At 36.5% G+C, this 12149-nt stretch overlaps 1 protein-coding gene across 1 annotated transcript in view; it reads left to right on the top strand.

Moving 5' to 3' along the window:
* The window catches only part of LOC145326172 (aldehyde dehydrogenase 1A1-like), a 31253-nt gene that overhangs the window by 2463 nt on the left and 16641 nt on the right, over positions 1–12149 (top strand). The window lies entirely within an intron of this gene.

Genomic DNA, 12149 nt, shown 5'->3' with positions numbered 1-12149 from the left:
CTTTTAAGGAAACCTCCTATTTTGTTTTAATCTTTCTCTTTAAATGAATTATTACTTGAGAGAATAACCAGAACCAAAGCAACCTAAAAAGAATCCACTCAAAATGTGATAATCTGTAACTTATTTGAAATTTTAAAAATTATCGAAAGATTGATTCTAAAGACGTCGTATGGATGTGCGAATCTACCCAATTTAATTGAAAACAACTGAAATACAATCAATGCCTATCCAAGCTTAACTGGATTTAATTAATTTTTTTTATAATTTGAAAAACTGCAAAAATCTAGATGATTTTAGTATTTCATATCACGAGAAAAAAAATTTAGGTTTGTCTGTAAATTTGCTAAACTACGTATATTATTTTTTTTGTTTCCTGATGAAAATGAAACTTTTATGGGATGTATTTATTTAAAATCTCTATGTAGATTCTCCTTGTATTTTATATAGCAGTAACAGGATGTCTGCCTGTATCTGTATTTGTACCTTAAGACCGCTCTGGACCGATATGTTTCTTCTTTACATTGAAGCTTCTTATAGGTCCCGGGAAAATTTATATCTATTTTGCCCTTAGAATAAAAATCCCCTTTTTTGTTCTTAACAAAAAGTGGTGCTTCGTAGCCCTGCTGCTTCCATCGATTGATGCCTATAGGGGCGTATTTACAAATTAAATAAATCATAGTGTTTATGAGTGTCCTGTAAAGCATTCATTGATAAAAATTGCATGACAGGAACGAGAAATCAATTTGTTTGTCTACAGTTGTTTTCATTTAGCAATATGCAGGGACATAAGGATAGGGTATTGGGATTATATAATTTGGTTGGTCGAACTATGTAAGCATCATTTGGAAAATTTGTTAGGATTAAATTGAATCTTTGCTAAATTTCTCTCTGCTAAAATTTTATTGCTTTTTATTTCAAAATTATTTTATAATAACCTTTTTTCATGTTTTATTGTAAGCATAGATAGATTATCATTTCATTTTTATCATCACATTTTATCTTAATTATATTATATTAAGACGTGTTGCATTTGATTTTTCCCTTATATATATAAATCCATGATAATCAAAATATTGAATTTCAAACCCTTTTCTTATTCATATATGCCTGAGCAAATTCGTTTCCATAATAGATTGTCTCTCAATCACGTGTTTGCTAGAAGTGTAGATATTCTGCAATTTATAATATATATGCACTTTTTGGGTATACTCCTTTTCACGACATCCCTCCATATGGAGCGATGATTTTAATTGATCGCCTCTTATGACATGGGGCGATGTAATGGCTCCTTGAAAGGGGCGATTTAACAACCCCATATAACAAGAGGCGATGTTATGACTCCTTGAAAGGAGCGATTTAATAGCCCCTTGCCCTAAGAGGCGATTAAATGATCCTTTATCGCTCCTTTATCGCCCCTTCTAAAAAGGAGATGATATGTCCTCTTATCCCAAGGGGCTATTTAATTAAATATCGCCTCTTCATGGCCCCTTCACTATTATATATATCTTAGTCCCTTGATGGCCCCTACATCGCTCCTACATCGCCCCTTCATCGCTCCTCCATCGCTCCTTCTCCAAATTTATATTACATTGTACTTTGATGGCCCCTACATCGCCCCTCCATCGCTCCTACATCGCCCCTCCATCGCTCCTACATCGCCCCTTCATCGTTCCTTCTTCAAATTTATATTACATTGTACTTTGATGGCCCCTACATCGCTCCTACATCGCTCCTTCATCGCTCCTACATCGCCCCTTCATCACTCCTTCTCCAAATTTATATTACATTGCAACTTGATGGCCCCTACATCGCTGCTACATCGCTCCTACATCGCTCCTACATCGCTCCTTCATCGCTCCTTCTCCAAATTTATATTAAATTGTACTGTGATGGCCCCTACATCGCTCCTACATCGCCCCTACATCGCTCCTACATCGCCCCTTCATCGCTCCTTCTACAAATTTATATTACATTGCAACTTGATGGCCCCTACATCGCTGCTACATCGCTCCTTCATCGCTCCTTCTCCAAATTTATATTACATTGCAACTTGATGGCCCCTACATCGCTCCTACATCGCTCCTCCATCGCCCCTTCATCGCTCCTTCTCCAAATTTATATTACATTGCAATTTGATGGCCCCTACATCGCTGCTACATCGCTCCTTCATCGCTCCTACATCGCCCCTTCATCGCTCCTTCTCCAAATTTATATCAAATTTTACTGTGATGGCCCCTACATTGCTCCTACATCGCTCCTTCATCGCTCCTCCATCGCCCCTTCATCGCTCCTTCTCCAAATTTATATTACATTGCAACTTGATGGCCCCTACATCGCTGCTACATCGCTCCTTCATCGCTCCTACATCGCCCCTTCATCGCTCCTTCTCCAAATTTATATTAAATTGTACTGTGATGGCCCCTACATCGCTCCTACATCGCTCCTTCATCGCTCCTACATCGGCCCTTCATCGCTCTTTCTCCAAATTTATATTACATTGCAACTTGATGGCCCCTACATCGCTCCTACATCGCTCCTACATCGCTCCTCCATCGCCCCTTCATCGCTCCTTCTCCAAATTTATATTACATTGCAACTTGATGGCCCCTACATCGCTGCTACATCGCTCCTCCATCGCTCCTACATCGCCCCTTCATCGCTCCTTCCACAAATTTATATTACATTGTACTTTGATGGCCCCTACATCTCTCCTCCATCGCCCCATCGCCCCTTAATAGCCCCTTACCTTAATTTATATAAAAAAGCCCCTACATAGCCTCTCCATCGCCCCTTAATAGCTCCTTACCTTAATTTATATAACATAGCCCCTACATAGCCTCTCCATCGCCCCTTAATAGCCCCTTACCTTAATTTATATAACAAAGCCCCTACATAGCCTCTCCATCGCCCCTAATAGCCCCTTACCTTTATTTATATAACAAAGCTCCTACATAGCGTCTCCATCGCCCCTTAATAGTCCCTTACCTTAATTTATATAACATAGCCCCTACATAGCCTCTCCATCGCCCCTTAAAAGCCCATTACCTTAATTTATATAACATAGCCCCTACATAGCCTCTCCATCGCCCCTTAATAGCCCCTTACCTTGATTTATATAACATAGCCTCTACATAGCCTCTCCATCGCCCCTTAATAGCCCCTGACCTTAATTTATATAACATAGCCCTACATAGCCTCTCCATCGCCCCTTAATAGCCCCTTACCTTAATTTATATAGCATAGCCCCTACATAGCCTCTCCATCGCCCCTTAATAGCCTCTTACCTTAATTTATATAATCCTTACCTTAATATATATAACATAGCCCCTACATAGCCTCTCCATCGCCCCTAAATAGCCTCTTACCTTAATTTATATAATCCTTACCTTAATATATATAACATAGCCCCTACATAGCCTCTCCATCGCCCCTTAATAGCCTCTTACCTTAATTTATATAACATAGCCCCTTCATAGCCTCTTCATCGCCCCTTACCTTAATTTATATAACATAGGCCCTTTATGGCTCCTGTGCAGCCTCTGTAATTGTATTGCCCCTTCATTATAGAAGGTAGGGCATTAAGGTAAGGAAGGAATGTGACCCTCTACAGTTTTAAATTTAAGTTTTAAAAGGATGACAAGGATGACAACATTTATAAAAGCAAAGCTCTGAAACGGTAGAAAAAAGTTTAATGAACATTAATAATGTAGAGTGTCAGAACTGAATAGTCAGAACATAAATTTAAAATTCGAAACAAAATTGTAAGTAAATTTATTGAGAAATTGCTTACATGCAGGAAAATGCTTAAGGACGTACTCACATTTTTTGGACTTGATTATAGATATGATTCGCTTATAACATTCTATTTTGTTGTCCTAGGAATCAGTATCCCAGAAATCAGATTAATCGGATAATTTTGATACATAAAAATTTGTTGTAAGTTAATAATTAGTATGCTTAAAATGGACGTACGGATATTCTGATAATGATTATAGACTTTCTAAATCGTACTTTTCTACTACAGGAATCACATGCCTAAATTAACGAAAATAGCTAACCGTTACGGACGTACGGACTGATCCTTAATATAGAAAAGCTTTGCTTTTAAAAAGTTAAAAAGATTTTTTGAGGGGATGGGGTAATATTTTTCTTGGGGTGAATTTTCTGGGAGGGAGGAGATACCCTCCCTCGAAATAATTATAAACCCTCTATGAACTTAAAAGAAGCTTCACTGTAAAGGAGAACCATATAGGTTCAGCAGTTAGCTTTTCTACAGACAAAAAAAGATTACTACTTTATATAATAGGTTATGAAAAAGGAAAAAAAAGCAAGATAACAAGGATAACAACATTCACAAAAGCAAAGCTCTAAAATCAGGAGGTCAAACATAAATTTTGTTAAAATTAGCGTAAATCTATAATACAAAGTAGAATGATGTCTGTCCATCCGTCTGTCTGTCTGTCCGTCTGTCTGTCCGTCTGTCAGTCCCTTAAGATCTCGGTAACCACTGAACCGATTATATTCTACTATTCAGGGAATATACCTACTGGTCCTGTGGTGGTTTTAGGCTATTTTCTTGGGGGGTGGGATACCCCCAACCCCCCCAAAAACAAAAAAATCCCCCCCCATTTTTTTTTTGCTCAAGATTTTCTTGGTCCTATTACGAATTTCGCCAAAAAAATTTTTTATCACCTCTTGGGGCAAAGCCCCTAGAGGCTAGGGGCGAATCTGCTAGTATAGAATATAGTAAAAGGGCATAATTTTATTTTTAGTATTTGATTATAATACTAAACCTTGTTGTCCTAAGAAACATTACTCCAAAACCCAGATGAATGGGACAATGGTATTATACAAAAAAATGGACGTACATACTTTCTAGTAATGAATATAGTATTGTACCCAACTGTTATAGAAATCATTCTGCAAAGTTTGAAATCGATAGGATATTTATAACATGTCTAAATTAAAGAAAATGTCGTCTAACCGTTTGGACGTACGGACAAACCAATCCTTACTATAGAAAAGTTTCGCATTTAAAAAGGAAAATTATAATGAATTAATAAAATAAATATAAATAATATAATAACATAATGAAATAAAGAAAAAAAAATAAACTAAGAGAATGAAATTTTTTAGTTAAATAGAATATTGAATAAGGATCATATAATGAACAAACAGACAAAGTAAGTTATAGAGCAGACTTTAAGAGAATATGCTATTACTCAAAGATTATCACGAAACCTAAGTCTTTTGAAGCATAATTGAGAGACAGACAAAATAATTTATAGACTGGATATACATATGTCATGGGAATATTCACTAAAAATCTCAACAGTCTATCTTTAACAATAGCAGAGAAAACCACATGCTTAACTTAATGAGAAGAGCAATGACGAAAGGACTAACCCTAATTGTAGAAAAGTTTCTCTTTTAACAAAAAAAGTATTTTTTTGGTCTGAAGCTTAAAAATTTCATAAACTGACTAAATTCTCCATTTAAGGGAAGCTTCACATAGGTCATGGGATGGTTTTTTGCTTTTTCATTTTCAGATTTAAGCCCCTAATTGGTTTAGGCTATTTTTCTGCCTCCTTACATTAAAAAGGGCGCAGCTGCAAGTGAATAAGAAAAGAGAAATATAAAAGAAGAATACATATTATCCTATTATATAAAGTAGTAAAACATAAACAAACGTTGGAGTGGACAAACCTAGGAATGGGACAATCGTCGGAGTGGACATTGCTTATGTAAAACGCAGGAGTGTCTTTTATTTTATTTATAAGATAAAAATCTTTCAAAACAAAAAAATAAATCTTGAATATCTTTTCTCACAGAATGAAATTTTAAAATCAGTCTGACAGTTTTCCAAAGTAGGTAAGTTCTATCGAAAGGCAAAGGTTTGAAACAGATAGAACATTTCATTAAACTAAAACATATTCTTTTCTCACATTGTTTACAACTGTCAAATATGTTTTTTTATATGCCTAACCCCTGCAGGGGGCTTATTTGTATATTTATATCTTAACCTAACCTAACCTGTGTAGAAATAACTAAACAAATGTTGTTGAAACCTAATTTTTAAGATATTATAGACACTTCTGCGTTTTACTTATATAATGTCCACTCCGACATTTGTCCGAAATATCCTGCGTTTGTCCACGTTAGTAAGGCTTTCTGTTCTGAAACTTAAGATCTCAATAACTACTAAACAGATTGGGCTTTCTATTTTAGGTAAGCTTAATATTTGTCTTGTAATGGCTTTAGGCTATTTTATTTTAAGTCGAGGGATGGTTTTAGGCTATTCTATTTTAAGTCCTGGGAAGGTTTTAGGCTTTTATTCATTCCCCTTTGAATACAGAGCCAATAGATGCTGGGGGCGTAGCCGCTAGTCAATATACAAAGTTTTTTTTTGTCTGTAGCAAAGGATCTTGTTTGCTGCTAAACCGATATGATGTATGTCTGTCTGTCTATACCGTAGGATCTTGCTAACTGCTGAGTCCTGAGATGATTTTAAGATAGTTTATTTTTTTTCCTTATAATAAAATAACAGGATATTTGTCCATAAAAAGCGAAGCAATATCTTAATTTTTGTTGTTGGAACTGTTATTCAGTTGATTATACCAAGGATCTAAAGGAATAAGACAATGGCCGATAAATTTTTATCCATCCCTAATAACGATACACAAAATTGCAACACTACAACCAAAATATGACAAAAGTCCCCAAAGTTTTGAGCCAACGAATAAGAAAACTTCATTATAAAACTTTGGAGACTATTGTAAAAATTGCCTAATGTTTCCTTTATCCCTGAGATTATACAGACTATCCTTAAACTAATATTTACATTAAAGTAACAGGATGTTTATCAGTATCAACTGAACCGATATGCTTCTCCTTTACATTGAAGCTTATTTTACTCGCAGGAAAAGTTTTCATTTTGGGGAGGGGACTAACACTTTCAGCCCCCGGAAGGTATCACTTCCCTTAAATTCTTAACCTTCCCCCTCCCCCCCCTCTCCACCACATCTATTCATTAAAGTACTCCTAGGGTCATCTATGGGATTAGCCGTTAGTGACTTAAAAATAATTCAAGTGCAATGATATATTTACCAAATTAATACGATAATTTTGTATACATTTTTTATGAAAAAAAATTATTTTGCCAAAGGCAGCCAAAAAATAAGCAGCAAATATTTCAAAAATGCTCTGATAATCAGAGATCTACAGGGATAAGACGATTGTCGATAAAATGATATATATACATATATACAGTGTGTTTTTTTATGAGAACTTTTTTTAAAGCAATTTTACCTTACTTATAGTTATTAGAATTTAATGATTAATGGCTTATTCTCTTCTTTTTTATAACCTTTAATAGAAAAGCAAAAAATATTTCAGTTTTTATTCAAAAAGTACAGTAAATTAAAAAATTTAAAACTTAGGTGTCAACATCTAAAAATGGTTTTAGTGCATTTTTCTTATAATCTACCTTTGCAAGAATGGCTGCAAAACGCTTCAAAGTTGAGATATAGAGCTAAAAATTTATATAGATACTATTTGTGACATGTACTAGAACATTTTGAAATTTGAAGGCCATATCTCAACCAGGGAGGGAATACTGGCCCCCCAATGTACTCCCTCCATTCTTGGAAAGGGTAGAAGATTTGAGCATAAGAAAAATGCGCTAAAACCATTTCTCGTATTCATTTGAATCCAGTGGATAGGAACCGGTTCTCATCCATACGAAAAAACTATGTCTAGCATCGTATTATATCCAGCTTTCTACGAATATAGATATGTACAATCATAAGATTAAACCCAGTTTTTTTAGCCGGTGCCTTCGGCACCTCGGGGCTAAAAAAACTAGTTTTAATCTCATAATTGTACTTTCTATATCCGCGGAAAGCCGTTTATAATACGATGCGAGAAATAACTATTTTAGATGTTGACACCCATGTTTTGAAATTTTGAATTTACTGTACTTTTTAAATAAAAACTGAAATATTTTTTTGCTTTTCTGTTAATGGTTATAAAAAACGAAGAGAATAAGCCATTACTCATTAAATTCTGATAACTATAAGTAGGGTAAAATTGCTTTCAAAAATGTTCTCATAAAAAAAACACTGTATATATATGTATGTTTATATATTAATTATTCCCATTGATGATTCACAAAATTACCCCTTCTTTAGTTTAGAATTAGTGGTTGAAACATTTAGACACTCAACTTAATGAACTAAACAATCACAAAACAATAAAAAGTCCCCAAGGTTGTTAATCTAACGAATAAGAAAACGGTATTATAAAACTTTGGAGACTAGACAGCACTCTTGAATAAGCCAACTTATAACACTTTGGGAACTATCCCAATCCTCCCTGGCGAAATGACAATGAGATTTTTTGGTAAATTTGTGGCAAACTTTATTCTTAATAAATTAGCACTTGCCAAAATTATACTGGAGAGATATTTCATTGAAGAATAAATCTTTTTTTTTTGCCCAAACTTTTCGTCAGCCAATAATAACAGATAAGTTAAACATTGTAAAAATAATATAGTAACTTAACTCGAGTTGTCAACGGCAGAAATTAGGTCCTGAGATGGTTTTAGGCCTGGAAAGGTTTATAACAATTTTATCTGTATTTCTTAAAATAAATTAACAGAATCTTTGTCTGTATGTATGAATGTCTGTCTGTACCGAAGGATCTTGCTAACCGCTGAACCAATATGGTTCTCCTTTACAGTGAAGATTCCTATAGGTCCTGAGATCGTTCTCCTTAATAGGGTAGCTTCTCATAGGTCCTGGGGAGGTTAATAACTATTTTATTTTAATCCTTATAATAAAGTAACAGGATCTTTGTCTGTATGTATGTCTGTCTGTACCTTGCTAACCACTAAACCGACATGGTTCCCCTTTACAGTGAAGCTTCCTATGGGTAATGAGATGGCTTTAGGCCATTTTATTTTTAATCCTTATAATTTTTAATCCTTATAAAAAGTAACAGGATCATTGTCTGTATGTATCAAAGAAGATCGCTAACTGCAGAACCGATATGGTTCTCCTTTATAGGGTAGCTCCCAATAGATCCTGGGAAGGTGTATAACTGTTTTGAAGGAGGATATAAGGGGCTATTAAGGGGCGATGGAGAGGCTATGTAGAGGCTATGTTATATAAATTAAGGTAAGGGGCTTTTAAGTGGCGATGGAGGGCTATTAAGGGGCGATGGAGAGGCTATGTTATATAAATTAAGGTAAGGAGCTATTAAGGGGCGATGGAGAGGCTATGTAGCGGCTATGTTATATAAATTGGCTATTAAGGGGCGATGGAGAGGCTATATAGGGGCTATTTTATATAAATTAAAGGAAGCCTGCAAGAAATACCACGCTTTAACTGCTGAAAGACTGCCACAAGTAGACCAAATACCCCAAATTTGAAGCCTTCAGCTTCTATAACAAAAAAGTTCTAGGCATTTTAAAATGACATTTTATGTACAATAAAAATTTTGAAAGAATTGCAATGCTCATGTTGAAAACTTTGAAATTAAACTACGTGGCCTAGAAACAAAATTATAAGCTTATTTTTGTCAAAAATTTAGGTTTCCAGTAACTAATTATATTTTTACAATAAAAATACCCATTTTTATAGTCAAAATCATTAAAAAAAAATTAAGTTTTACTTGCGTTGTACCGAATGTACTGTAGCCAATCAGAAGGCTGAATCAGCTTAACAACCAATTACAGCTAAGCTTGTATTAGTTTACCCCTTTGTTTCCGCTATGATTTTCGTTTAAAAATGCAATTTAAATCGAATTTTTTTCATAGATTTTGACTATGAAATGTGGTGTTTTTATTGTTAAAATATAATTAGTTACATGCAATCTAAGTTTCTGACAAAGATAAGGTTATAATTTTGTGTCTAGGCGACGTAATTTAATATTGTTTTTTTCTTTTATGAGCATTGGAAATCTTTCAACAATTTCATTGTACATAAAATGCTATTTTGAAATGCCCAGAACTTTTTTGTTATTGAAGCTGAAGGCTTTAAATTTGGGGTATTGGGTCTTCTTGTGGCAGTCTTTCAGCAGTTAAAGCGTGTTATTTCTTGCAGGCGTCCTTTAAGGTAAAGGACTATTAAGGGGCGATGGAGAGGCTATGTAGGGGCTATTTTATATAAATTAAGATAAGGGGCTATTAAGGGGCGATGGAGAGGCTATTTAGGGGCTATGTTATATAAATTCGGGTAAGGGGCTATTAAGGGGCGATGGGGAGGCTATGTAGAAGCTATGTTATATAATTAAGGTAAGGGGATATTAAGGGGCGATGGAGAGGCTATGTAGGGGCTATGTTACATAATTAAGGTAAGAGACTATTATGGGGCGATGGAGAGGCTATGTAGTAGCTTTGTTATATAGATTAAGGTAAGGGGCTATTAAGGGACAATGGAGAGGCTTTGTAGGGGCTATGTTATATAGATTAGGGTAAGGGGCTATTAAGGGGCGATGGAGAGGCTATATAGGGGCTATGTTATATAAATTAAGGTAAGAGGCTATTAAGGGGCGATTGAGAGGCTATGTAGGGGCTATGTTATATAAATTAAGGTAAGGGGCTATTAAGGGGCGATGGAGAGGCTATATAGGAGCTTTGTTATATAAATTTAGGTAAGTGGCTATTAAGGGGCGATGGAGAGGCTATGTAGGGGCAATGTTATATAATTAAATTAAGTGGCTATTAAGGGGCGATAGAGAGGCCATATAGGAGCTTTTTTATATAAATTAAGGTAAGGGGCTATTAAGGGGCGATGGAGGAGCGATGTAGGGGCCATCAAGTTGCAATGTAATATAAATTTGGAGAAGGAGCGATGAAGGGGCGATGTAGGATCAATGAAGGAGCGATGTAGGAGCGATGTAGGGGCCATCACAGTACAATTTAATATAAATTTGGAGAAGGAGCAATGAAGGGGCGATGTAGGAGCGATGAAGGAGCGATGTAGCAGCAATGTAGGTGCCATCAAGTTGCACTGTAATATAAATTTGGAGAAGGAGCGATGAAGGGGCGATGTAGGAGCGATGTAGGGGCCATCACAGTACAATTTAATATAAATTTGGAGAAGGAGCGATGGAGGAGCGATGTAGGAGCGATGGAGGGGCGATGTAGGAGCGATGGAGGGGCAATGTAGGGGCCATTAAAGTACAATGTAATATAAATTTGGAGAAGGAGCGATGAAGGAGCGATGGAGGGGCGATGTAGGAGCGATGGAGGGGCGATGTAGGGGCCATCAAAGTACGATGTAATATAAATTTAGAGAAGGAGCGATGAAGGGGCGATGTAGGAGCGATGAAGGAGCAATGTAGGAGCGATGTAGGGGCCATCACAGTACAATTTAATATAAATTTGGAGAAGGAGCGATGTAGGAGCGATGGAGGGGTGATGTAGGAGCGATGAAGGAGCAATGTAGCAGCGATGTAGGGGCCATCAAGTTGCAATGTAATATAAATTTGGAGAAGGAGCGATGAAGGAGCGATGTAGGAGCGATGTAGGGGCCATCACATTACAATTTAATATAAATTTGGAGAAGGAGCGATGTAGGAGCGATGGAGGGGCGATGTAGGAGCGATGAAGGAGCGATGTAGCAGCGATGTAGGGGCCATCAAGTTGCAATGTAATATAAATTTGGAGAAGGAGCGATGAAGGGGCGATGTAGGAGCGATGAAGGAGCGATGTAGGAGCGATGTAGGGGCCATCACAGTACAATTTAATATAAATTTGGAGAAGGAGCGATGAAGGAGCGATGTAGGAGCGATGGAGGGGCGATGTAGGAGCGATGAAGGAGCGATGTAGGAGCGATGTAGGGGCCATCACAGTACAATTTAGTATAAATTTGGAGAAGGAGCGATGAAGGAGCGATGTAGGGCGATGAAGGGGCGATGTAGGAGCGATGTAGGGGCCATCAAAGTACAATGTAATATAAATTTGAAGAAGGGGCGATGGAGGAGCGATGTAGGGGCCATCAAGTGGGTTGTTATATAAATTAAGGTAAGGGACTACGGAGGGGCGATGGAGAGGCTATAAAGGAGCCATCATGGGGGTAAAGCATAGCCTCTTATCATAAGAGGCGATATGAACGCCCCTTTAAAGGAGCTATTAAGAGGCCATG

Source organism: Acartia tonsa, chromosome 8, assembly GCF_053477335.1.
Source record: "Acartia tonsa isolate MP-2025a chromosome 8, ASM5347733v1, whole genome shotgun sequence".
Taxonomy (NCBI): Eukaryota; Metazoa; Arthropoda; class Copepoda; order Calanoida; family Acartiidae; genus Acartia; species Acartia tonsa.
Note: the sequence above shows the minus strand (reverse complement) of the source record. Positions and strands in the feature narration are given on the sequence as shown.